The following is a 26076-nucleotide window of genomic DNA, read 5'->3' as shown; positions in this document are numbered from 1 at the left end:
TGGAAACTAAGGGATATTAAGACCTCCTTTTAATACAGTACCGGAACAAAGCATTAACACATAGTGAATACATGAACTCCTCAAACTACGGTCATCACCGGTAAGTATCCCGATTATTGTCACTTCGGGGTTAACAGATCATCTCTCCCTAATAATAAAGCACGGATTGATTTTTCGGGTTCACCGTCGCGTCGTTTTTATAAAAAAGTCCCTGTAATTTTTGTTAATTAACCCGTGCTACAGTTTTAAGTGGTAAACAGAAGAAAAACGTTTCGTGTATTGGGCTTAGGACTCGGCTTGGCCGTCAGGCGGAAAAATAGCACGGCGGCCTGTTCTCTCCTCTACGTACGCACAACATCACGGGGTCTTCTTCCTGGGGACGGGACGGCACAGCACCGCCGCCATGAATCCCGCCTCCACACGCGGCTCGTCTACCTCTCCAGCTACCCTCTAGCAGCGCCGCTGTTGCCCTGTTCCTCCCTTCCTCACCCGCCCAACTCCTCACCCTTGCCTCCTTTTCGTCCAGGCGGACGTCTCCGATTTGGATAGGATTCGATGGCGTGTTCATGCCACCACGCGCGGCCGGTCTTCCTCTCCAGCTACCGTCCAGCGGCACCGTCGTTTTCCTGTTCTTCCCCTCCTCACCCGCCCCAACTCCTCACCCCCAGCCTCCTCCGCCTCGAGGCTGACGTCTCCGATTTGGATCTTAAGTACTGGCTCCCCGACACCTCCATCCCCTTCTCTTCCATGGATTTGGATGCTTGCAGATTTGGATTGGAGTGCAACTGAGATGAGGAAGGACAAATCATGAACAGCTCAAGTGAGAGCGAATGGATATGAACACCACAACCCTCTCAGGTTGGATTGCCATATTCTATGCTCATATTCAAAGTATCATCTAATGTTTGGCCACAGGCTCTATATATAATTTGATCTTTGATTTCTAGAACGCTAACCAAATGTGCCATTTGATTTCAGAGTATCTATTAATTTTTCTTGTTCTTCAGATCTTTGAGAGGTAGTTTGATTTGCCATGGTTTTTGCAGGGGATGTTGGCTGATCGGGATACCCAATACTCAAACAAGCATGCTGAGATGCTCTAGATATGGAAGTTTACCCCCAAGCTTGACCACCAAGTTTTTTTGGTTCATGTTCAATGGGAGGTGAAGAGTGTCGAGCGGTTATCTGATGCAGGTCCAAGGTAAACTCTATTTTGCTTCTTTTATTGTGTTTAGATGAACATGTCAAAGATGCAGATGGACATGATGAAGCCGTGAATTGTCACAAAGGTCATCGAGCTTCTTGGGTTCGACAAACTACCTAACTGCTATTAACCTAAATTTAGTTTCATCTGAACTAAGAGGACCACCTGTGCTTCCTCTAACAGAATTACTCATTTGGTGTTCTTTTGCACTGTTTATTTTTGTTCAAATTGGTGTGAGTGCGACCTCTTTGTCAATTTAGATAAGCCTTTCTGTATCACATGGATGTGACCTATAGTATGGTGTAGAAAAGTGATGAAAGGTATTCGTTGGAATTAATTTGGCAGCAATAGTTTATCAAGTTTTTGCCTAGCTAGCTATTTCTAGAATTTCTGCAGTTGTACTTTTCTGCCATCTCCCTCATGTAGATATATATATATATATACTAGCAGACTAGCAAGTAAATTATTTACATCAAAACTGAGATGTATCTATTTATGATGAAGGCATTTTTTCTTTATATTCAGCAGTACCTCTTGCTGCTATAAAGAAAGTAGGAACATGGTTGATAAATAATCAGATTGTTCTGCCCATTTTTCATTTCACAATCCATTACAACTACTATGTCCTTGCAATCATACCATTACACATAAGCTACCCAGATTTGGAACCCAACCAAAGAACAATCAAGTTTGATTCGTGCTGTTATTGGGCCTTGCTGCGACGCTGATACTTTTGGGCAAAGTTGTGCAGAATCTACTCATGCTTATAAAACAAGTTTGTTAACATATTAAATAGTCCCACCTTGCTTCTTACATCTAATTCTATCAAGTTAAAAAAACTAATTCTATCAATTTATATATGCCTGTAAGTATGAGAACTAACAAGCAGCCTGAGAATAGTATTGTATTTAGTTTTCTGGAAGGATGCAAAAGTAATATTGGGTTTCCTGTGTATACTGATTGCTAAAGGATGCAATAGTATTTGTATGCTGGGGAAGTGTCATTCCCTCTGTTTACTGATGGGCCTCACCCTCTTAAGAGATCTAACCCTTGTCACTGTCAGGAAAAAAGCAAAGAGTATTATGACGCCATAAAGTTTGAATTCAGATAAGTATATGCTGAAGAACACCAGAATTAGTCTTCATGAACCAGCGTCGCCTTGTTGATGATGCTTCACATGTAAGTTTTCTGGTCCTTTGACAAGGTCTTATAATTATTCAGAGGTGATGTCAAATGTTGCGTACCATTTTTTATTTTAATTTTCTTGAATTGTTAAGTTGAGAACTGATGCTTGCATTTCCATGTGGGAAAAAGAGAGGAGAAAGTGATGGATTTGAATTTTTGCGGAACATTATTACTGTCTAGAAAATTCATGGCAACAGGGCCAATGGTTGAACATATAAATCTTTTTGAAGTATATTCTTTTGTAACTCTCAGCCTCAGTACTACCTTGTTTATTTATACTTAGAGGACCAGAGGGCAAAAATCCAAAGCAAAGCCCTAGACATGTCTGGGCATCCGACGCATGGCTGTGATTTGAGCAATTTTAGGCCATTAAGCATCATCTTCATGCAGCTCCTGCCCAAAAGGAGCAACTGCATTTTGTCTATAATGCATCTTTGACTAAAATTCCCGTTTCTATTTTGTGCAGAGCGCTCACAAATTAAACAACCTATGAAATTGCCAGAAGGGACCAGATATCCTTCTTGGTATGTGGTTTTAGAAGCGACTTATGTTTAGCTTGCTGTGAATTTTATGATTTATCACTGCTATACTGTTAACTACTTAACTTGATATTGAAACATTGGAGCCGTAGTATGTGCAGAGGAATTTCGGACAGGCTTCGTCAATTCAGTAAAGGCTTATGTAGAAACATCTATGACTTCACTGGAGAGTGGATTTGCATTCGAGGAGCAGCTTGAGCAGCTTTGCGCACATGCCTAGACCTACTTTCATGTCGGTGCTGTTGACATGTGTTGTTCTATGTCAGTCTTTACCTCTAGCGTGTGATATAATCCATTTTCAAACTTTTTCTAATAGATGTTCATTGAACTTATTGTCATATAAAAGCGCATGTACATTCTCAGCAAAAACAAGAAAGTGTGTGTGCCCGACCTTCTCCCAGTCCGACCTTGACCAGGAAGCACGTCAAACAAAAACGCCAATCTTTAGACCAGCATTAAGCCCCTAGAAATAGTCTATCACGTGTATCTTTGCATATCACTGAGATGGAGCCAGAAGATAGTTTTTTATCAGTTTATATCATTGTTGTGTAGAGATAGAAATATTCAGATTAGCAAACATTTAGCTTAAGGTGGGACTGGTACCCAATTACTCTTGGTCTCACTATTTGATATTTTTGCTGGACACTTTACATCTCTTTTGATTACTAAGTTTTTTATTTCTATTGTTTTTGCTTCCTGTTCTGATGTCAGCTGAAACAAGAACACAAGGCACATCATTTTGCTTCTAACCTCACGCAATTAACGGAGTTTCTTTCTTTCTTTAAGCATCACCAGATTTTATCTCTTTGTTTCAAGAATATGGTCCTTGGTACTTTTGATTATGTTAAATATTGTTTTGCTACTTGCAAAGTTGTTTAAGTGGTGAATTGTTTTTCAGGTTTCTAAGCATTTTTCTTATGTACCCGTTGCAACGCACGGGCATTTGTGCTATAATAATAATAAAGCACGGGGTGAGTCTGTCGGGTTCACCGTCGCGTTCTTTTTGCAGAAAGCCCCCTATGGTCTTAAGTAATTAACCTGCAATCCAGTAAAAAGTGGAAAAAACGCTTTGTAATTCTGCTCCACCCGTGGACACATTTGAAAAAAAGACCCCGAGTCGAGCGCCCGTGCCTCACACCCTGACCTGGATTCGCCGCCTCCGCACCGTCGGCCCGGATCCTCCGCCGCACTGTCCTCCCCCCACCCTGGCCTGCCTCCCCTCCTCCGTGCCCACCTTCACGCGCGAGTCCTCCGCGCGCGGTTTGCTGACGGTGAGGCCTAGGCCGTCGCGCTCCGGATCCGCACGGGCCGGCTCGAGCGTGCGCCGCCAACCACAAAGGGCTGCTCAACAGGCTCCTCGCTGCCACGGGCAACGCCCGAGAGGAGGAGGACACGCGGGAGGTGGGGCAGCGTCAGAATCAGCGGCCATCGGATCCAGCCAGTGTAACAGCGACACGGACACGGAGGCTCTGGCCAGGCCGCCACGCTCTATGCCCCGCCCTTGCTCGTCGATTATCAAGTTGAATCCACACCATTCCCACATATAAATTCCCTCGATCTGGCCAGGGCATGCTGGGGACCTCGATCTCAGTGCAGGCGGGGGGCGGCCGGGGGTCAGGACGGCGTGCTTGGGATCTCAATCTCGGTGCAGGAGGGGGCTCATGCCTACCTCGATTCCTTGCCACCTGACGGCAAGGCTGCTCCTCCGTGAAGAAGCTGAGCTTCTCCGGTCGCTAACCCAACTCCTCTTTGCAACCCGGGTGCTCCTCCACTACCCCAACATGTGCTCCTGCGCCACCTATTCTATCTACAATGGATCTACGGCTACTGGTCATCAGCCTGGGCAGGTTGCTTACTCTCTCACGGACGCATCGCCCCGCCGCGAATGCATGCTGACTATCTGCGATTTTCCCGTCGAGTTGTTGCCACTTCCACCCGATGTTCAGAGCTGCAAAATTGTTCTGTTTAAGCAAAGCTGAGCTCCAAAATCACTGCGCCTACATGGATCCATCACTTCTGAGTCGGGGTTCTCTGTCCCCGTCCTTGTGGCTCCAGAATTCGGCAGCCTTCTGTTCAGTCGGTATGTTCAATCGATCGAGACATGACATGTTCTGGTGACACCACAATCACCTAAGTTGGGCATCGATACATAGTGCTAATGCTTCCATCTTGAGCCAAACTATGTACTTTTTCTTTGAGATGACCTGAAGTTCTTACTGATTTAACCAATCTATTGTCAAATGGGACTTATGAGCACACTGGAAATCTCGACAAGTTCGGCATGAGGTCAGTTCCATTGATGTGTGCAGTTACACATTAATCTGATGACTTTCTATAGCTTTCGAGGGGTGTCCAAAAATTCTTCCTGGAGAGCGTGCAACAATTCTGACAAAGCTGGTGACTGTATTTGGCATGGGAAGTATCACATCAGTCACCGAGTTGAACTCCAAGTTGGAATTGTGGCTGTTGATATCTACCATTTGTAATGTAAAGTTTTGTTGTTGGCTCTAATACAAAAGCGGGCCTGGATTGCAAACCGCTAAAAATGGTTCCCCTTGTGTGTATTAGGCTATTAATTAGTGATTCTGATTTAGTATAAATAAACATATAATTTAATTGGTCACTTTTTAATTCTTGTGCTAGATTAAACAAAAAGTTGAAGCTTGACAGGTTTGTGTCACTTTTTAGGATGACGACTGCGGACGTCTGGTACGCTGCAACCCGAGCCAACTAGGCAACTATATACGTGAAGGAAGGGGTCATCGCCGGACAATAGTAGCCACGTTGGCTACCCACACCAATTGTAGCCATGTCGGAGGTGCCGGTCGGTAGTTGCCATGGGAGTTAAGGGCATCAGGTGTGACCGTGAAGGCACTAGCCGTCCTGGGAGATACAGGCAACAACAGAGTCAAATAACAAAGTTCAACCCGTAGCAACGCACGGGCATTTGTGCTAGTAACACATAATAGGTGACTATAGACTTGCAAGATAGGATCAAGAACACTGATATATTGATGAAAATATAATATGTTCAGATCTGAAATCATGGCACTCGGGCCCTAGTGACAAGCATTAAGCATAGCAAAGTCATAGCAACATCAATCTCAGAACATAGTGGATACTAGGGATCAAACACTAACAAAACTAACTCGATTAGATGATAGATCTCATCCAACCCATCACCGTCCAGCAAGCCTACGATGGAATTACTCACGCACGGCGGTGAGCATCATGAAATTGGTGATGGAGGATGGTTGATGATGATGATGGCGACGAATTCCCCTCTTCGGAGCCCCGAATGGACACCAGATCAGCCCTCCCGAGAGGTTTTAGGGCTTGGCGGCGGCTCCGTATCGTAAAATGCGATGAATTCTTCTCTCTGATTTTTTCTCCCCGAAACACAATATATAGAGTTAGAGTTGGAGTCAGAGAGGCACCAGGGGGCCCACGAGGTAGGGGCGCGCCCTCACCCTCGTGGAGAGGTGGTGGGCCCCCTGGCCTTCATCTTTTGCAGGTATTTTTTATATTTTCCAAAAAGTTGCCCCGTGAAGTTTCAGGTCATTCCGAGAACGTTTGTTTCTGCACATAAATAACGCCATGGTAATTCTGCTGAAAACAACGTCAGTCCGGGTTAGTTCCATTCAAATCATGCAAGTTAGAGTCCAAAACAAGGGCAAAAGTGTTTGGAAAAGTAGATACGTTGGAGACGTATCAACTCCCCCAAGCTTAAACCTTTGCTTGTCCTCAAGTAATTTAGTTGACAAACTGAAAGTGATAAAGAAAAACTTTTACAAACTCTGTTTGCTCTTGTTGTTGTAAATATGTAAAGCCAGCATTCAAGTTTTCATCAAAGATTATAACTAACCACATTCGCAATAACGCTTAGGACTCAAGTTTACTCATATCAATAGCATAATCAACTAACGAGCAATAATAATAAATCTCGAATGACAACACTTTCCCAAAACAATCATAATATGATATAACAAGGTGGTATCTCGCTAGCCCTTTCTGAGACCGCAAAACATAAATGGAGAGCACCTTTAAAGACCAAGGACTGACTAGACATCGTAATTCATGGTAAAAGAGATCCAGTCAAGTCATACTCAATGTAAACTAACAATAATGAATGCAAATGACAGCGGTGCTCTCCAACTGGTGCTTTTTAATAAGAGGATGATGACTCAGCATAAAAGTAAATAGATAGGCCCTTCGCAGAGGGAAGCAGAGATTTGTAGAGGTGCCAGAGCTCGGTTTTTAAACAGAGCTGAATAATATTTTGAGCGGTATACTTTCATTGTCAACATAACAACCAAGAGATGGCGATATCTTCCATGCTACACACATTATAGGCGGTTCCCAATCAGAATGGTAAAGTTTATACTCCCCCTTCCACCAACAAGCATCAATCCATGGCTAGCTCGAAACAACGAGTGCCTCCAACTAACAAGAGTCCCAGGGGGAGTTTTGTTTGCAATTATTTTGATTTAGTTTGCATAAAGCATGGGATTGGGCATCCCGGTGACCAGCTACTTTCTCATGAGTGAGGAGCGGAGTCCACTCCTCTTGAGAATAACCCGCCTAACATGGAAGATACGGATAGCCCTAGTTGTTACATGAGATATTCGAGCATACAAAACAAGATATTTATTTGAAGGTTTAGAGTTTGGCACATACAAATTTACTTGGAACGACAGGTAGATACCGTATATAGGTAGGTATAGTGGACTCATGTGGAATAACTTTGGGGTTTAAGGGATTGGATGCACAAGCAGTATTCCTGCTTAGTACAGGTGAAGGCTAGCAAAAGACTGGGAAGCGTCCAGCTAGAGAGCGACAACAGTCATGAACATGCATTAAAATTAATCAACACCGAATGCAAGCATGAGTAGGATATAATCCACCATGAACATAAATATCGTGAAGGCTGTGTTGATTTTGTTTCAACTACATGTGTGAACATGCGCCAAGTCAAGTCACTTAAATCATTCAGAGGAGGATACCACCCTATCATACCACATCACAACCATTTTAATAGCATGTTGGCACGCAAGGTAAACCATTATAAGTCATAGCTAATCAAGCATGGCACAAGAAACTATGATCTCTAATTGTCATTGCAAACATGTTTATTCATAATAGGCTGAATCAAGAACGATGAACTAATCATATTTACAAAAACAAAAGAGGTCAAGTTCATACCAGCTTTTCTCATCTCAGTCAGTCCATCATATATCGTCATAATTGCCTTTCACTTGCACGATCGAACGATGTGAATAATAATAATAGTGCACATGCATTGGACTAAGCTAGAATCTGCAAGCATTCAATAAACGGAAGAAGACAAGGCAATATGGGCTCTTTTGTCAGATCAACATTTATGCATATAAGAGCCACTTCAACAATTTAATCATTGTCTTCTCCTATCGACCCCCAAAGAAAAGAAATGAAATAAAACTATTTACAAGGGAAAGCCCCCAACAAGCAAAAGAAGAATAGGAAATATTTTTGGGTTTTCTTTTTAATTACTACCACAAGCATGGAAAGTAAACTAATTAAAAGCTACAACTAATTTTTTTTGTTTTTCTTAAGGTTTATTGAGCACACAAGAAGAAAGCATAAAAAGGAAAGAAACTAGCATGGATGATACAAATGAAAAAGTATGAGCACCGACATCTAGCAATGAGTGTGTGAACATAAATGTTATGTCGGTGAGAAATACGTACTCCCCCAAGCTTAGGCTTTTGGCCTAAGTTGGTCTAGGGCCACGACTGGCCTGGCGGATATCCACAATAATAGCTGGGGTCGTACTGAGATGCAGCGGCTATCGCCTCCTGAGCTGCAGCGTGGCGACGAGCGGCCTCCGCTCTCCTCTCATACTCATCTGCCTCCACACTGGTAATAACATATCTTCCTTTTGCCTGAGCAGGGAGAGTAATATGGACAGCACGACGTCTGTCAAAGATTAGTTGATACTGGAGAGGTGATTCATTCCTCTCGACAAACTGGTGGTGAACCATAGCATTAAAGTCTAGGTAAGCAGGTGGTAATTCAATATCATCTTTGCGTATGGATACACCAAGAAAATTAGCTATGCGGGTTGCATAAATTCCTCCAAAGAAATCTCCATTAAATCTATTAAGATGCAACCTACATGCAACAATGGCTCCCAAATTGTAAGATTGGTCTCCTAACACAACACTCCTAAGAATACTGAGGTCAGGAACACACATATGACATGCTTCATTTTTACCATTTATGCATCTACCTATGAAGAGAGGAAAATAATGTATAGCAGGAAAGTGAATGCTCCCTATGGTGTCTTGTGTTATATCTCTAGATTCTCCCACAGTTATGCTAGCAAGAAAATCTCTAAATTTAGATTTGCGAGGATCCCTTATACTACCCCATTGTGGAAGTTTGCAAACAGTGGTAAAATCCTCTAAGTCCATAGTATAAGAATTTTCATAAAGATGAAACATGACAGTTGGAGAATTGCGTGAAGATGAAAATTCAAACCTCCTCACAAAGGTACTAGTGAGATTGCGATACTGACTGCACTTCTCTTCCTAGAAGCTCACAAGATCAGCGTTACGCAAATATGCGTTAAATTCTTCCTTAATTCCCGCTCGATCCATAAAGTTCTCAGAAGGCCATTCACAAGGACTCACTGGAGCTTCTCTTGGTGGCTCATCATCAGCATCACGCATTGCAAGCATGGGTCATTGCTTCCTTGAAGAACCACCTTGGAACATTTTCCTAAGCACTTTTCTTTCTCTGAAGAATTCTGAAATTTTTTAGTAACTTCAAAATAAAAATAAACCAAACTCAATAATATTGATAGCAACTACTCCTACAAGTGCCTAGGGCCTATATCATGCATCAAAACTACTTTTGACCATATAAATTTGACATGCAAGCTCAAGAACAGGGTCACCTAAGCAGCAAAAATTTGCAATGAATAAAGCACTAGAACAAAAATTAATTGGACCAATGGAGGAGTCACATACCAAGGAACAATCTCCCCAAGCAGTTTTGTGAGAGGTGCTTTGAGCAAGGAGATCGAAAATTGTAGCAAGATGAGCTAGAGCTCGTGCTTGAGCTGGATATTCGTGTTTGTGGGAGGAAGAAGAAGTGTGTGGGTGCAGGAATAAGTGGAGGAGGGCCATTGTGGGCCCACGAGGCAGGGGGCGCGCCCAAGGGGGTAGGGCGCGCCCTCCACCCTCGTGGGCAGGTGGTTGAACCCCCTGCTGTGTTCTCGGTGCCAAATATTCTCAAATACTCTAGAAAAAAATCATATTTAAATTTCAGGGCATTTGGAGAACTTTTATTTTTGGGGTATTTTTATATTGCACGGATAATCAGATAACAGACAGAAAAATATTTATTTTTATTTTATTTAATATAAATAACAGAAAGTAAAAGTGGGGTACAGAAGGTTGTGCCTTCTAGTTTCATCCATCTCATGATCATCAAAAGGAATCCACTAACAAGGTTGATCAAGTCTTGTTAACGAACTCATTCCGAATAACACGGAACCGGAGAAATTTTGAATAACACTATGTTACCTCAACAGGGATGTGCACATCCCCAATAATAAGAATATCATATTTCTTCTTGACAGTAGGAAGAGGAAATTCAAAACCTCCAAATATAATCGATGGAATTTTTCCAATAGAGTTGATACTATGAACTTGAGGTTGTTTCCTCGGAAAGTGTACCGTATGCTCATTACCATTAACATGAAAAGTGACATTGCCTTTAGTGCAATCAATAACAGCCCTTGCAGTATTCAAAAAGGTTCTTCCAAGAATAATAGACATACTATCGTCCTTGGGAATACCAAGAATAACAAAGTCCGTTAAAATAGTAACGTTTGCAACTACAACAGGCACATCCTCACAAATACCGACAGGTATAGCAGTTGATTTATCAGCCATTTGCAAAGTTTTTCAGTAGGTGTCAACTTATTCAAATCAAGTCTACGATATAAAGAGAGAGGCATGACACTAACACCGGCTCCAAGATCACAAAAAGCAGTTTTCACATAGTTTCTTTTAATAGAGCATGGTATAGTGGGTACACAGGGATCTCCAAGTTTCTTAGGTATTCCACCCTTAAAAGTATAATTAGCAAGCATGGTGGAAATTTCAGCTTCCGGTATCTTTCTTTTAGTTGTAACAATTTCTTTCATATACTTGGCATAAGGATTCATTTTAAGCATATCAGTTAATCGCATACGCAAAAAGATAGGTCTAATCATTTCAGCAAAGCGCTCAAAATCCTCATATCCTTTTTCTTGGATGGTTTGGGAGGAAAAGGCATGGGTTTCTGAACCCATGGTTCTCTTTCTTTACCATGTTTCCTAGCAACAAAGTCTTTCTTACATAACGTTGATTATTTGATTGTGGGTTATCAGGATCAACAGCAGGTTTAATTTCTATATCATTATCATTACTAGGTTGAGCATCATCATGAACATTATCAGTAACATTATTACTAGTTTCAGGTTCATTACCAGATTGAGTTTCAGCATCAGAAATAGAAATATCATTTGGATTCTCGTGTGTTTCAGTAATAGGTTCACTAGGAGCATGCAAAGTCCTATCATTTTTCTTTTTCTTCCTTTTAGAAGGACTAGGTGCATCTACATTATTTCTCTGAGAATCTTGCTCAATTCTCTTAGGATGGCCTTCGGGATACAAAGGTTCCTGAGTCATTCTGCCACCTCTAGTCATAACTCTAACAGCGTTACCATTATTCTTACTATTCAATTCATTGAGCAACTCATTTTGAGCTTTAAGTACTTGTTCTACTTGAGTGGTAACCATGGAAGCATGTTTACTAATGAGTTTAAGTTCACCTTTAACATTAGCCATATAATCACCCAAGTGTTCAAGCATATTTGAATTGTATTTCAATTGTCTACCAAAATAGGCATTAAAATCTTCTTGCTTAGCCATAAATTTATCAAACTCATCTAAGCATGGGCTAACAAACTTAGTAAATGGGATTTCAGCTTTATCATATCTATAGAGAGAATTTACCTTTACTACCTATGTCGGGTTATCAAGACCATGAGTTTCTTCAACAGGCGGTAAATCAAGACCATGTATTTCTTCAATAGGAGGTAATTTCTTAACGTCTTCAGTTTAATACCTTTTTCTTTCATAGATTTCTTTGCCTCTTGCATATCTTCAGGACTGAGAAATAGAATACCCCTCTTCTTCGGAGTTGGTTTAGGAATAGGCTCAGGAATTGGCTCCGGAGGTGTCCAATTATTTTCATTTGTCAACATATTATTCAATAGAATTTCAGCTTCATCCGGTGTTCTTTCCCAGAAAACAGAACTAGCACAACTATCCAGGTAATCTTTGGAAGCATCGGTTAGTCCATTATAAAAGATATCAAGTATTTCATTTTTCTTAAGAGGATGGTGAGGCAAAGCATTAAGTAATTGGAGAAGCCTCCCCCAAGCTTGTGGGAGACTCTCTTCTTCAATTTGCACAAAATTATATATATCCCTTAAAGCAGCTTGTTTCTTATGAGCAGGGAAATATTTAGCAGAGAAGTAATAAATCATATCCTGGGGACTACGCACACAACCAGGATCAAGAGAATTAAACCATATCTTAGCATCACCCTTTAATGAGGACGGAAATATTTTAAGGATAGAAAAGTAGCAAGCTCTCTCATCTTTAGTAAACAGGGTAGCTATATCATTTAATTTAGTAAGATGTGCCACAACAGTTTCAGATTCATAGCCATGAAAAGGATCAGATTCAAACAAAGTAATTATATTAGGATCAACAGAGAATTCATAATCCTTATCGTTAACACAGATAGGTGAAGTAGCAAAAGCAAGGTCAGGTTTCATTCTAGCATTTAGAGATTGCTTATTCCATTTAGCTAATAACCTCTTAAGTTCGTATCTATCTTTGCAAGCTAAAATAGCTAAAGAGGCTTCTTGATCAAAAACATAACCCTCAGGAATAACAAGTGATTCTTCATCATCACTCTCATCAGTATTATCAGAATCAACATTTTCAATCTCTCTAGCCCTAGCAAGTTGTTCATCCAGAAATTCACCAAGTGGCACAATAGTATCAAGCATAGAAGTAGTTTCATCATAAGTATCATGCATAGCAGAAGTAGCATCATCAATAACATGCGACATATCAAAACGAATAGCAGAAGCAGTTTTAGGTGTCGCAAGCTTACTCAAAACAGAAGGTGAATCAAGTACAGAGCTAGATGGCAGTTCCTTACCTCCCCTCGTAGTTGAGGGATAAATCTTGGTTCTTGGATATTTCAAGTTCTTCATAATGATAAGTAGATATAAATCCGAAGTGTCTCAAAGAATAGAGCTATCCTCCCCGGCAACGGTGCCAGAAAATAGTCTTGATAACCCACAAGTATAGGGGATCGCAACAGTTTTTGAGGGTAAAGTAATCAACCCAAATTTATTGATTCGACACAAGGGGAGCCAAAGAATACTCTCAACTATTAGCAGCTGAGTTGTCAATTCAACCACACCTAGAAACTTAGTATCCACAGCAAAGTATTTAGTAGCAAAGTAATATGATAGTAGTGGTAACGGTAGCAAAAGGTAATGGTAGTAAAAGTAATGTTTTTGGTATTTTGTAGTGATGATAGGAATAGAAACGAGAAAGTAAATAAACAAAGAACAATGTAGGAAAAGCTCGTAGGCAATGGATCGGTGATGGAGAATTATGCCGGATGCGGTTCATCATGTAACAGTCATAACCTAGGGTGACACGGAACTAGCTCCAGTTCATTGATATAATGTAGGCATGTATTCTGAATATACTCATACATGCTTATGGAAAAGAACTTGCATGGCATCTTTTGTCCTACCCTCCCATGGCAGTGGGGTCCTTACGGAAACTAAGGGATATTAAGGCCTCCTTTTAATAGAGTACCGGAACAAAGCATTAACACATAGTGAATACATGAACTCCTCAAACTACAATCATCATCGGTAAGTATCCCGATTATTGTCACTTCGGGGTTAACGGATCATAACACATAATAGGTCACAATAGACTTGCAAGATAGGATCAAGAACACTCATATATTGATGAAAACATAATACGTTCAGATATGAAATCATGGCACTCGGGCCCTAGTGACAAGCATTAAGCATAGCAAAGTCATAGCAACATCAATCTCAGAACATAGTGGATACTAGGGATCAAACCCTAACAAAACTAACTCGATTACATGATAGATCTCATCCAACCCATCACCGTCCAGCAAGCCTACGATGGAATTACTCACGCTCGGCGGTGAGCATCATGAAATTGGTGATGGAGGATGGTTGATGATGACGATGGCGACGGATTCCCCTCTCTGGAGCCCCGAACGGACTCCAGATCAGCCCTCCCGAGAGGTTTTAGGGCTTGGCGGCGGATCCGTATCGTAAAACACGATGAATTCTTCTCTCTGATTTTTTTCTCCCCGAAACACAATATATAGAGTTGGAGTTGGAGTCAGAGAGGCACCAGGGGGCCCACGAGGTAGGGGGGGCGCGCCACCACCCTCATGGAGAGGTGGTGGGTGATACGTCTCCAACATATCTATAATTTTTGATTGCTCCATCCTATATTATCTACTATTTTGGACTATATTGGGCTTTATTTTCCACTTCTATATTATTTTTGGGACTAACCTATTAACCGGAGGCCCAGCCCAGAATTGTTGTTTTTTTGCCTATTTCAGTGTTTCGGATAAACAGAATATCAAACGCAGTCCAAACGGAATAAAATCTTCGGAAATGTGATTTTCTCACCGAACGTGATCCAACAGACTTGGACCCTACTGCAAGGGATCAAAGAGGTGGTCACGAGGGTGGGAGGCGCCCCTCCTAGGGCGTGCCCCCTGCCTCGTGGGCCCCTCGGTGCTCCACCGACATACTCCTTCCTCCTATATACACACACGTACCCCCAAACGATCAGAACAGGAGCCAAAAACCTAATTCCACCGCCGCAACTTTCTGTATCCACGAGATCCCATCTTGGGGCCTGTTCTGGAGTTCTGTCGGAAGAGGGCCGTCATCACGAAGGGCTTCTACACCATCCTAGCCCCTCCGATGAAGTGTGAGTAGTTTACCTCAGACCTTCGGGTCCATAGTTAGGAGCTAGATGGCTTCTTCTCTCTCTTTGAATCTCAATACATAGTTCCCCCCCTCTCTTGTGGAGATCTATTCGATGTAATCGTCTTTTAGCGGTGTGTTTGTTGAGACCGATGAATTGTGGGTTTATGATCAAGTCTATCTATGAATAATATTTGAATCTTCTCTGAATTCTTTTATGCATGATTGGTTATCTGTGCAAGTCTCTTCGAATTATCCGTTTGGTTTGGCGAACTAGATTGATAGTTCTTGCCATGGGAGAAGTGCTTAGCTTTGGGTTCGATCTTGCGGTGTCCTTACCCAGTGAAAGAAGGGGCAGCAAGGCACGTATTGTATCATTGCCATCGAGGATAACAAGATGGGGTTTATTTCATATTGCATGAATTTATCTCTCTACATCATGTCATCTTGCTTAAGGCGTTACTCTATTTTTAACTTAATACTCTAGATGCATGCTGGATAGCGGTCAATGAGTGGAGTAATAGTAGTAGATGCAGAATTGTTTCGATCTACTTGTCACGGACGTGATGCCTATATACATGATCATGCCTAGATATTCTCATAATTATGCACAATCTATCAATTGCTCAACAGTAATTTGTTCACCCACCGTAGAATACTTATGCTCTTGAGAGAATCCACTAGTGAAACCTATGGCCCCCGGGTCTATTCTCATCATATCAATCTCCATCACTTTTATATTGTTTTGCTATTTACTTTGCCTTTACTTTTTACTTTGCATCTTTATATCAAAAATACCAAAAATATTCTATCTATCAGATCTCACTCTCGTAAGTGACCGTGAAGGGCTTGACAACCCCTAATCACGTTGGTTGCTAGTAGCTATCACTTTGTGTAGGTATGAGGGACTTGAGTGTGGGATCCTACTGGATTGATACCTTGGTTCTCAAAAACTGAGGGAAATACTTACGCTACTCTGCTGCATCATCCCTTCCTCTTCAGGGAAAACCAATGCAAGCTCAAGACATAGCAAGAAGGATTTTTGGCGCCGTTGCCGGGGAGTCTACGCAAAAAGTCAATATACCAAGTACCCATCACAATCCCTATCTCTCGCATTACATTATTTGCCATTTGCCTCTCGTTTTCCTCTCCCCCCAATTCACCCTTGCCATTTTATCCGCCCTCTCTCTCTATCCTCCCTCTCTGTTTGCCTCTTTTGTCCGCTTGCTTTTTGTTTCCCAGTGTGTTAGATTGCTTGTTTGTTGCGATGGCTCAAGATACTACCAAATTTTGTGACTTCACTAATACCAATAATAATGATTTCCTTAGCACTCCGATTGCTCCTCTTACCGATGCTGAATCTTGTGAAATTAATACTGCTTTGTTGAATCTTGTTATGAAAGATCAATTCGCCGGCCTTCCTAGTGAAGATGCTGCTACTCATCTGAATAGCTTCGTCGATTTATATGATATGCAAAAGAAAAAAGATGTCAATAATGATGTCGTTAAATTGAAGCTACTTCCTTTTTTGCTTAGAGATCGTGCTAAAGCTTGGTTTTCGTCTTTGCCTAAGAATAGTATTAATTCATGGAACAAATGCAAAGATACTTTTATCTCTAAGTATTTTCCTCCCGCTAAGATCATCTCTCTTAGAAACAATATAATGAACTTTAAACAACTTGATCATGAACATGTTGCACAAGCTTGGGAGAGAATGAAATTAATGATACGTAATTGCCCTACTCATGGTTTGAATTTGTGTATGATTATACAAATTTTTTATGCCGGATTGAATTTTACTTCTAGAAATCTTTTAGATTCGGCCGCAGGAGGCACTTTTATGAAAATCACTTTAGGAGATGCTACTAAACTCCTAGATAATATTATGGTTAATTATTCTCAATGGCATACTGAAAGAACTTCTAATAAAAAGGTGCATGCGATAGAATAAATTAATGTGTTGAGTGAAAAGATGGATGAACTTATGAAATTATTTGCTACTAAGAGTGTTTCTTCTGATCCTAATGATATGCCTTTGTCTACTTTGATTGAGAATAACAATGAATCTATGGATGTGAATTTTGTTGGTAGGAATAATTTTGGTAACAACGCTTATAGAGGGAATTTTAATCCTAGGACATATCCTAGTAATCCTTCTAATAATTATGGGAATTCCTACAACAACTCTTATGGAAATTATAATAAGATGCCCTCTGATTTTGAATCTAATATTAAAGAATTTATTTCTTCGCAAGAGAATTTTAATGCTATGATTGAAGAAAAATTGCTTAAGATTGATGATTTGGCTAGGAACATTGATAGAATTGCTCTTGATGTTGATGCTTTGAAACTTAGATCTATTCCACCTAAGCATGATATTAATGAGTCTCTAAAAGCCATGAGAATTTCAATTGATGAGTGTAAAGAAAGAACCGCTAGGATGCGTGCTTCCAAAGATGCCTTTATTAAAGCGTGTTCTTCCAATTCCTATGAAAATCAAGATGAAGATCTAAAAGTTATTGATGTGTCTCCAATTAAATCTTTATTTTTCAATATGAATCTTGATGAAACTGAATATGATCTTCTTTTACCTAGAAGGCGTTCTAAAAATTCAGAGTGTTTAGTTCTTAATGATGAAATTGATGAAAGTGGGATTGAAAGAAATAAAAATCTAGATGTTGATAAACCCACTATATTGGATTTCAAGGAATTTAATTATGAAAATTGCTCTTTGATTGATTGTAGCTAAATTCTCCACATGCTTATAGTCGAAATAAAGCCTTCACCGAACATATTGTTGATGCCTTGATGCAATCTTATGAAGAAAAACTTGAGTTGAAAGTTTCTATACCTAGAAAACTCTATGATGAGTGGGAACCAACTATTAAACTTAAAATTAAAGATCATGAGTTTTATGCTTTGTGTGATTTGGGTGCTAGTGTCTCTACTATTCCCAAGACTTTGTGTGATTTACTAGATTTCCGTAATTTTGATGATTGCTCTCTAAACTTGCATCTTGTGGATTCCACTATTAAGAAACCTACGGGAATAATTAATGATGTTCTTATTGTTGCAAATAGGAATTATGCGCCCGTAGATTTCATTGTTCTTGATATAGATTGCAATCCTTCTTGCCCTATTATTCTTGGTAGACCTTTCCTTAGAATGGTTGGTGCAATTATTGATATGAAGGAAGGGAATATTAGATTTCAATTTCCATTAAAAAAGGGCATGGAACACTTTCCAAGAAAGAAAATAAAATTACCATATGAAACTATCATGAGAGCCACTTATGGATTGCCTACCAAAGATGGCAATACCTAGATCTATTCTTGCTCGTTATGCCTAGCTAGGGGCGTTAAACGATAGCGCTTGTTGGGCGGCAACCCAATTTTATTTTTATTCCTTGCTTTTTGCTCCTGTTTAGTAATAAATAAATTATTTAGCCACTTTTTTTGTTATATTTTTTGTGTTTAATTAGTGTTTGTGCCAAGTAGAACCGTTGGGAAGACTTGGGGAAAGTCTTGTCGAACTTGCTGTAAAAAACAGAAACTTTAGCGCTCACGAAAACTGCTGTCATTTTTATTTTAAGAGTGCTACTTAGTTAATTCTTTTTGCAGATGATTAATAGATAAATTCCTCACGTCCATAAATTTATTTTAGAATTTTTGGGGTTCCAGATCTTGCGCTAGCTACAGATTACTACAGACTGTTCTGTTTTTGACAGATTCTGTTTTTCGTGTGTTGTTTGCTTATTTTGATGAATCTCTGGCTAGTAAAATAGTTTATAATCCATAGAGAAGTTGGAATACAGTAGGTTTAACACCAATATAAATAAAGAATGAGTTCATTATAGTACCTTGAAGTGGTCTTTTGTTTTATTTCGCTAACGGAGCTCACGAATTTTCTATTTTGAGTTTTGTGATGTGAAGTTTTCAAGTTTTGGGTGAATTCTTTTGATGGATCATGGAACAAGGAGTGGCAAGAGCCTAAGCTTTGGGATGCCCATGGAACTCCCAAGATAATCCAAGGAAACCAAAAAGTCAAAGCTTGGGGATGCCCCGGAAGGCATCCCCTCTTTAGTCCACTTCCATCGGTAATTTACTTGGAGCTATATTTTTATTCACCAACATGATATGTGTTTTGCTTGGAGCGTCTTGTATTATTTGTGTCTTTGTTTGTTAGTATGCCACAATCATATTTGCTGTACACACCTTTTGAGAGAGCCATACATGAATTAAAATTTGATAGAATACTCTATGTGCTTCACTTATATCTTTTGAGCTAGATAATTTTGCTCTACGTGCTTCACTTATATCTTTTGAGCTAGATAATTTTGCTCTATGTGCTTCACTTATATCTTTTGAGCTAGATAATTTTCCTCTATGTGCTTCACTTAGATCTTTTAGAGCATGGTGGTGGATTCGTTTTAAAGAAACTATTGATCTCTCATGATTCACTTAAATTATTTTGAGAGTCTCTTAATAGCATGGTAATTTGCTTAATAATAATATGATTGGTATTCAAGATTTGTGAAACTTTCTTTTGAGTGTGTTGAATACTAAGAAAAGATTGAAGCATGATAATTGTTTTGAGATATGGAGGTGATAATATTAAAGTCATGCTAGTTGAGTAGTTGTGAATTTAAAGAATACTTGTGTTAAGGTTTGTGATTCTCGTAGCATGCACGTATGGTGAACCGTTATGTAACGAAGTCGGAGCATGATTTATTTATTGATTGTCTTCCTTATGAGTGGCGGTCGGGGACGAGCGATGGTCTTTTCCTACCAATCTATCCCCCTAGGAGCATGCGCGTAATACTTTGCTTTGATAACTTCTAAATTTTTGCAATAAGTATATGAGTTCTTTATGACTAATGTTGGGTCCATGGATTATACGCACTCCCACCCTTCCACCCTTGATATCCTCTCTAATACCGCGCAACTTTCGCCGGTATCATACACCTACCATATACCTTCCTCAAAACAGCCACCATACCTACCTATTATGGCATTTCCATAGCCATTCCGAGATATATTGCCATGCAACTTTCCACCATCTAGTTCATCATGACATATCCATCATTGTCATATTTCTTAGCATGATCATGTAGTTGACATAGTAATTGTGGCAAAGCCACCGTTCATAATTCTTTCATACTTGTCACTCGTGATTCATTGCATATCCCGGTACACCGCCGGAGGCATTCATATAGAGTCATACTTTGTTTTAGTATGGAGTTGTAATCATTGAGTTGTAAATAAATAGAAGTGTGATGATCATCATTCAATAGAGCATTGTCCCAAAAAAAGGGGGGAAGGCCAAAGAAAAAAAAAGAAGGCCCAAAAAATATAAATAAATAAAAGGGGCAATGCTACTATCCTTTTTTCCACACTTGTGCTTCAAAGTAGCACCATGATATAGCAAGTCTCATATATTGTGCTTCAAAGTAGCACCATGTTCTTCATATAGGGAGTCTCATATGTTGTCACTTTCATATACTAGTGGGAATTTTATGTTATAGAACTTGGCTTGTATATTCCAATGATGGGCTTCCTCAAATTGCCCTAGGTCTTCGTGAGCAAGCAAGTTGGATGCACACCCACTAGTTTCTTTTGTTGAGCTTTCATACATTTATAGCTCTAGTGCATCCGTTGCATGGCAATCCCTACTCACTCACATTGATATCTATTGATGGGCATCTCCATTGCCCGTTGATACACCTAGTTTATGTGAGACTATCTTCTCCTTTTTGTCTTCTCCACAACCACCATTCTATTCCACCTATAGTGCTATATCCATGGCTCACGCTCATGTATTGCATGAAGATTGAAAAAGTTTTGAAAAAGTTAGAGTATGAAACAATTGCTTGGCTTGTCATTGGGGTTGTGCATGATTTAAATACTTTGTGTGGGGAAGATGGAGCATAGCCGACTATATGATTTTGTAGGGATAACTTTCTTTGGCCATGTTATTTTGAGAAGACATAATTGCTTTGTTAGTACGCTTGAAGTATTATTATTTTCTATGTCAATATAAACTTTTGTCTTGAATCTTTCTAATCTGAATATTCATACCACAATTAAGAAGATTTGCATTGAAATTATGCCAAGTAGCACTCCGCATCAAAAAGTCTCTTTTTTATCATTTACCTACTCGAGGACGAGCAGGAATTAAGCTTGGGGATGCCTGATACGTCTCCAATGTATCTATAATTTTTGATTGCTCCATGTTATATTATCTATTGTTTTGGACTATATTGGGCTTTATTTTCCACTTTTATATTATTTTTGGGACTAACCTATTAACTGGAGGCCCAGCCCAGAATTATTGTTTTTTTGCCTATTTCAGTGTTTCGGATAAACATAATATCAAACGGAGTCCAAACGGAATAAAATCTTCGGAAACGTGATTTTCTCACCGAACGTGATCCAGGAGACTTGGACCCTACTGCAAGGGATCAAAGAGGTGGTCACGAGGGTGGGGGGCGCCACCCCTAGGGCGCGCCCCCTGCCTCGTGGGCCCCTTGGTGCTCCACCGACATACTCCTTCCTCCTATATATACACACGTACCCCCAAATGATCAGAACAGGAGCCAAAAACCTAATTCCACCACCGCAACTTTCTGTATCCATGAGATCCCATCTTGGGGCCTGTTCCGGAGCTCCGCCGGAAGAGGGCCGTCATCACGGAGGGCTTCTACATCATCCTAGCCCCTCCGATGAAGTGTGAGTAGTTTACCTCAGACCTTCAGGTCCATAGTTAGTAGCTAGATGGCTTCTTCTCTCTCTTTGAATCTCAATACAAAGTTCTCCCCCTCTCTTGTGGAGATCTATTCGATGTAATCTTCTTTTTGCGGTGTGTTTGTTGAGACCGATGAATTGTGGGTTTATGATCAAGTCTATCTATGAATAATATTTGAATCTTCTCTGAATTCTTTTATGCATGATTGGTTATATTTGCAAGTCTCTTCAAATTATCCGTTTGGTTTGGCCAACTAGATTGGTAGTTCTTGCCATGGGAGAAGTGCTTACCCAGTGACAGAAGGGGCAGCAAGGCACGTATTGTATCGTTTCCATCGAGGATAATAAGATGGGGTTTATTTCATATTGCATGAATTTATCTCTCTACATCATGTCATCTTGCTTAAGGCGTTACTCTGTTTTTAACTTAATACTCTAGATGCATGCTAGATAGCGGTCGATGAGTGGAGTAATAGTAGTAGATGCAGAATCATTTCGATCTACTTTTCACAGACGTGATGCCTATATACATGATCATGCCTAGATATTCTCATAATTATGCACAATTCTATCAATTGCTCAACAGTAATTTGTTCACCCACCGTAGGATACTTATGCTCTTGAGAGAAGCCACTAGTGAAACCTATGGCCCCCGGGTCCATTCTCATCATATCAATCTCCATCACTTTTATATTGTTTTGCTATTTACTTTGCCTTTACTTTTTACATTGCATCTTTATATCAAAAATACCAAAAATATTCTATCTATCAGATCTCACTCTCGTAAGTGACCGTGAAGGGCTTGACAACCCCTAATCGCGTTGGTTGCGAGTAGCTATCACTTTGTGCAGGTATGAGGGACTTGAGTGTGGGCTCCTACTGGATTGATACCTTGGTTCTCAAAAACTGAGGGAAATACTTACGCTACTCTGCTGCATCATCCCTTCCTCTTCGGGGAAAACCAACGCAAGCTCAAGACGTAGCAGTGGGCCCCGTGGCCTTCATCTTTTGCATGTATTTTTTATATTTTCCAAAAAGTTGCTCCGTGAAGTTTCAGGTCATTCTGAGAACGTTTTTTTCTGCACATAAATAACACCATGGTAATTCTGCTGAAAATAGCGTCGGTCCGGGTTAGTTCCATTCAAATCATGCAAGTTAGAGTCGAAAACAAGGGCAAATGTGTTTGGAAAAGTAGATACGTTGGAGATGTATCAATTATTCTTTTGAACTAGAAATTCTTAAACCGGATATTGAGAGCTTCAAAGCTTTGTGGGAGACAACTTTCCCTTCAGCCGGATTTTAAATCGGAATCCTTCCTGATAATCCAGAATTCTTCTACTGAACCAGAACTCTATGATTGTCAATCACTTTTTTAAGCCAGAAATTTTCTGACGGCCTTTAAATTTTCACCAGTATGGCGGTAGCCTCCGAGACCGGATTATCTTCCCCTTCAACGTCCTGGGGGTCTTGAATTTGCTGACAAAATTTGTTGAGTCATGTCATCGTAGCCCCCGAGTCTCAAGATGACTCGAGGAGTTGGCTTGAGATTCTTCATACTTGGCCATGATATAAACCGACACATAGCTGAACAACGGACCAATGTCATATGTTGAAGCTGGAAGGAAGGTGGCGAGTTAATGATCTTCACAACACTCATTGTATATCCTTGGCGTTAATAACACAATGTGATTTCACGGAAACTTGAGGTCGATCGTGGCGGGTTATAAATGACTCCGTATGATTTCTGTCAGTAATCCGGCCAGTGGTTTATCCCAGCTGGTTGTTGAAATTATCCGAAATGTAGTTATGGAAACTTGTACGCGTATCCATTGAGCCATCCGATGGAGGCGGAGGCTGATAATATGCGATGATTTTCTTCAGAATGATTGAAATAAACTAGAACACCAGAGCGGTGACTTATTTTGCACTCAATAAGCAGCTCGTGCAGATAGGGGCGGCTCCGGCGTGTTGATGTAGACGTGGGAGTCGGCCGTTAGGTGTGGTACTACCACTTACAAGCAGTACTACCGCTGCTCTTGCCGCTGAACCTGACACAAGAAACGCCGGTCTTGAGTTGAGGCGGTACTAGTGTGGAACCAGAGCGGTACTGCCGCCTATGGTCATGGGTGGTACTACCGCGCTAAAACAGCAGTACTACCGCCTGTGGCGCTAGGTTGTACTGCCGCTCCGGGCCACAGTACTACTACTGGCACCTCTTATATGTCACTTCCATGATAACACGGATACTCCATGGATGCAGGAAGGAGGGGTGACAGCAAAAGAGATGTGTACGTGCAAATTCCACCCACTCGTTCCGATATGGACCCCCTCTTGATAGTACGGTATCTCCTACGAGTCAAGTCCACCAAAACTGAAACGAAGGAGAACTACACGGTCCTCACTTTGAGCTCCGAGGGGAATGAATCATCTTGTGCCAATGAATGAATATCTAAAATGATCAATGCATATGATTAGTCCACAAACGCATTGTCATCAAACACCAAAACCACTTTAGAGAGAGATATGCCCTAATAGAACCGCTAGGATGCGTGCTAAGCGAGATTGGTTTGTAAAAGCATGTTCTTCTAGTTCTTGCAAAAATAATGATGAAGATCTTACAGTGATTGATGTGACTACTATTTAATCTTTGTTTCCTAACATAAATATTGATAAAGAAGGGACTGGAGATGAGTCAAGTTTAGCTAGAAGGTGTCCCAATTGAGGGATTCCTAGATTAGGGGGTCCTCGGGAGTCCGATCTATTCGATATGGGTCGGACCGATGGGCCGTGAAGACGAAGATTATCCCCCGTGTCCGGGTAGGACTCCTATGTGCGTGGTTGGTGTCCGGGTGTACTATTTCCTTCCTCTGCAAACCGACTCTGTACAACCCTAGGCCCCTACGGTGTGTATATAAACTAGAGTGTAAGGTCTGTAGGGGAGAGAAAATTACCTGCTAGATATTTAGGGTTTAGCAATTATGATCTCGAGGTAGATCAACTCTTGTAACCCTTATACACACACCGAATATAATCAAGCTGGACATAGGGTTTTACCTTGATACGTCTCCAACGTATCTATATTTTTGATTGCTCCATGTTATATTATCTACTATTTTGGACATTATTGGGCTTTATTATCCACTTATATATTATTTTTGGGACTAATCTACAACCGGAGGCCCAGCCCAGAATTGCTGTTTTTTGCCTATTTTATGGTTTCAAAGAAAAGGAATATCAAACGGAGTCCAAACGGAATGAAACCTTCGGGAACGTGATTTTCTCACCGAACAAAACCCAGGATACTTGGACCCTACGTCGAGCAACCAACAGGGAGGCCACGAGGTAGGGGGCGCGCCTACCCCCCCCCCCCAGGCGCGCCCTCCACCCTCGTGGGCCCCCTATTGCTCCACCGACGTACTTCTTCCTCCTATATATACCTACGTACCCCCTAACGATCAGATACGGAGCCAAAACCCTAATTCCACCGCCGTAACTTTCTGTATCCACGAGATCCCATCTTGGGGCCTGTTCCGGATCTCTGCCGGAGGGGGCATCGATCACGGATGGCTTCTACATCAACACCATAGCCTCTCCGATGAAGTGTGAGTAGTTTATCTCAGACCTACGGGTCCATACTTATTAGCTAGATGGCTTCTCTCTCTTTTTGGGTCTCAATACAAAATTCTCCCCCTCTCTTGTGGAGATCTATTCGATGTAATCTTCTTTTGCGGTGTGTTTGTTGAGACCGATGAATTGTGGGTTTATGATCAAGTTTATCTATGAACAATATTTGAATCTTCTCTGAATTCTTTTATGTATGATTGGTTATCTTTGCAAGTCTCTTCGAATTATCAGTTTGGTTTGGCCTACTAGATTGATCTTTATTGCAATGGGAGAAGTGCTTAGTTTTGGGTTCAATCTTGCGGTGTCCTTTCCCAGTGATAGTAGGGGCAGCAAGGCACGTATTGTATTGTTGCCATCGAGGATAACAAGATGGGGTTTTCATCATATTGCATGAGTTTATCCCTCTACATCATGTCGTCTTTCTTAAGGCGTTACTCTGTTCTTATGAACTTAATACTCTAGATGCATGCTGGATAGCGGTCGATGTTTGGAGTAATAGTAGTAGATGCAGGCAGGAGTCGGTCTACTTGTCTTGGACGTGATGCCTATATACATGATCATACCTAGATATTCTCATAACTACGCTCAATTCTGTCAATTGCTCAATAGTAATTTGTTCACCCACCGTAAAATACCTATGCTCTTGAGAGAAGCCACTAGTGAAAC

At 40.8% G+C, this 26076-nt stretch overlaps 1 long non-coding RNA gene across 2 annotated transcripts; it reads left to right on the top strand.

The window, feature by feature from the left end:
* Positions 1-297: 297 nt before the first annotated feature.
* On the top strand, positions 298-3578 carry LOC123061016 (uncharacterized). 2 transcript variants are annotated; one of them, XR_006428431.1, is made up of 5 exons: positions 298-858; positions 1047-1201; positions 2268-2383; positions 2856-2913; positions 3021-3578. It is a non-coding gene; the product is annotated as an uncharacterized lncRNA (long non-coding RNA). The 2 variants fall into 2 exon arrangements; XR_006428430.1 differs by having other exon boundaries at positions 1047-2383.
* The last annotated feature ends 22498 nt before the right edge of the window (positions 3579-26076 follow it).

This window comes from Triticum aestivum, chromosome 3A, assembly GCF_018294505.1.
Source record: "Triticum aestivum cultivar Chinese Spring chromosome 3A, IWGSC CS RefSeq v2.1, whole genome shotgun sequence".
Lineage (NCBI taxonomy): Eukaryota > Viridiplantae > Streptophyta > Magnoliopsida > Poales > Poaceae > Triticum > Triticum aestivum.
This window is presented reverse-complemented; position numbering and strand designations above follow the sequence as displayed.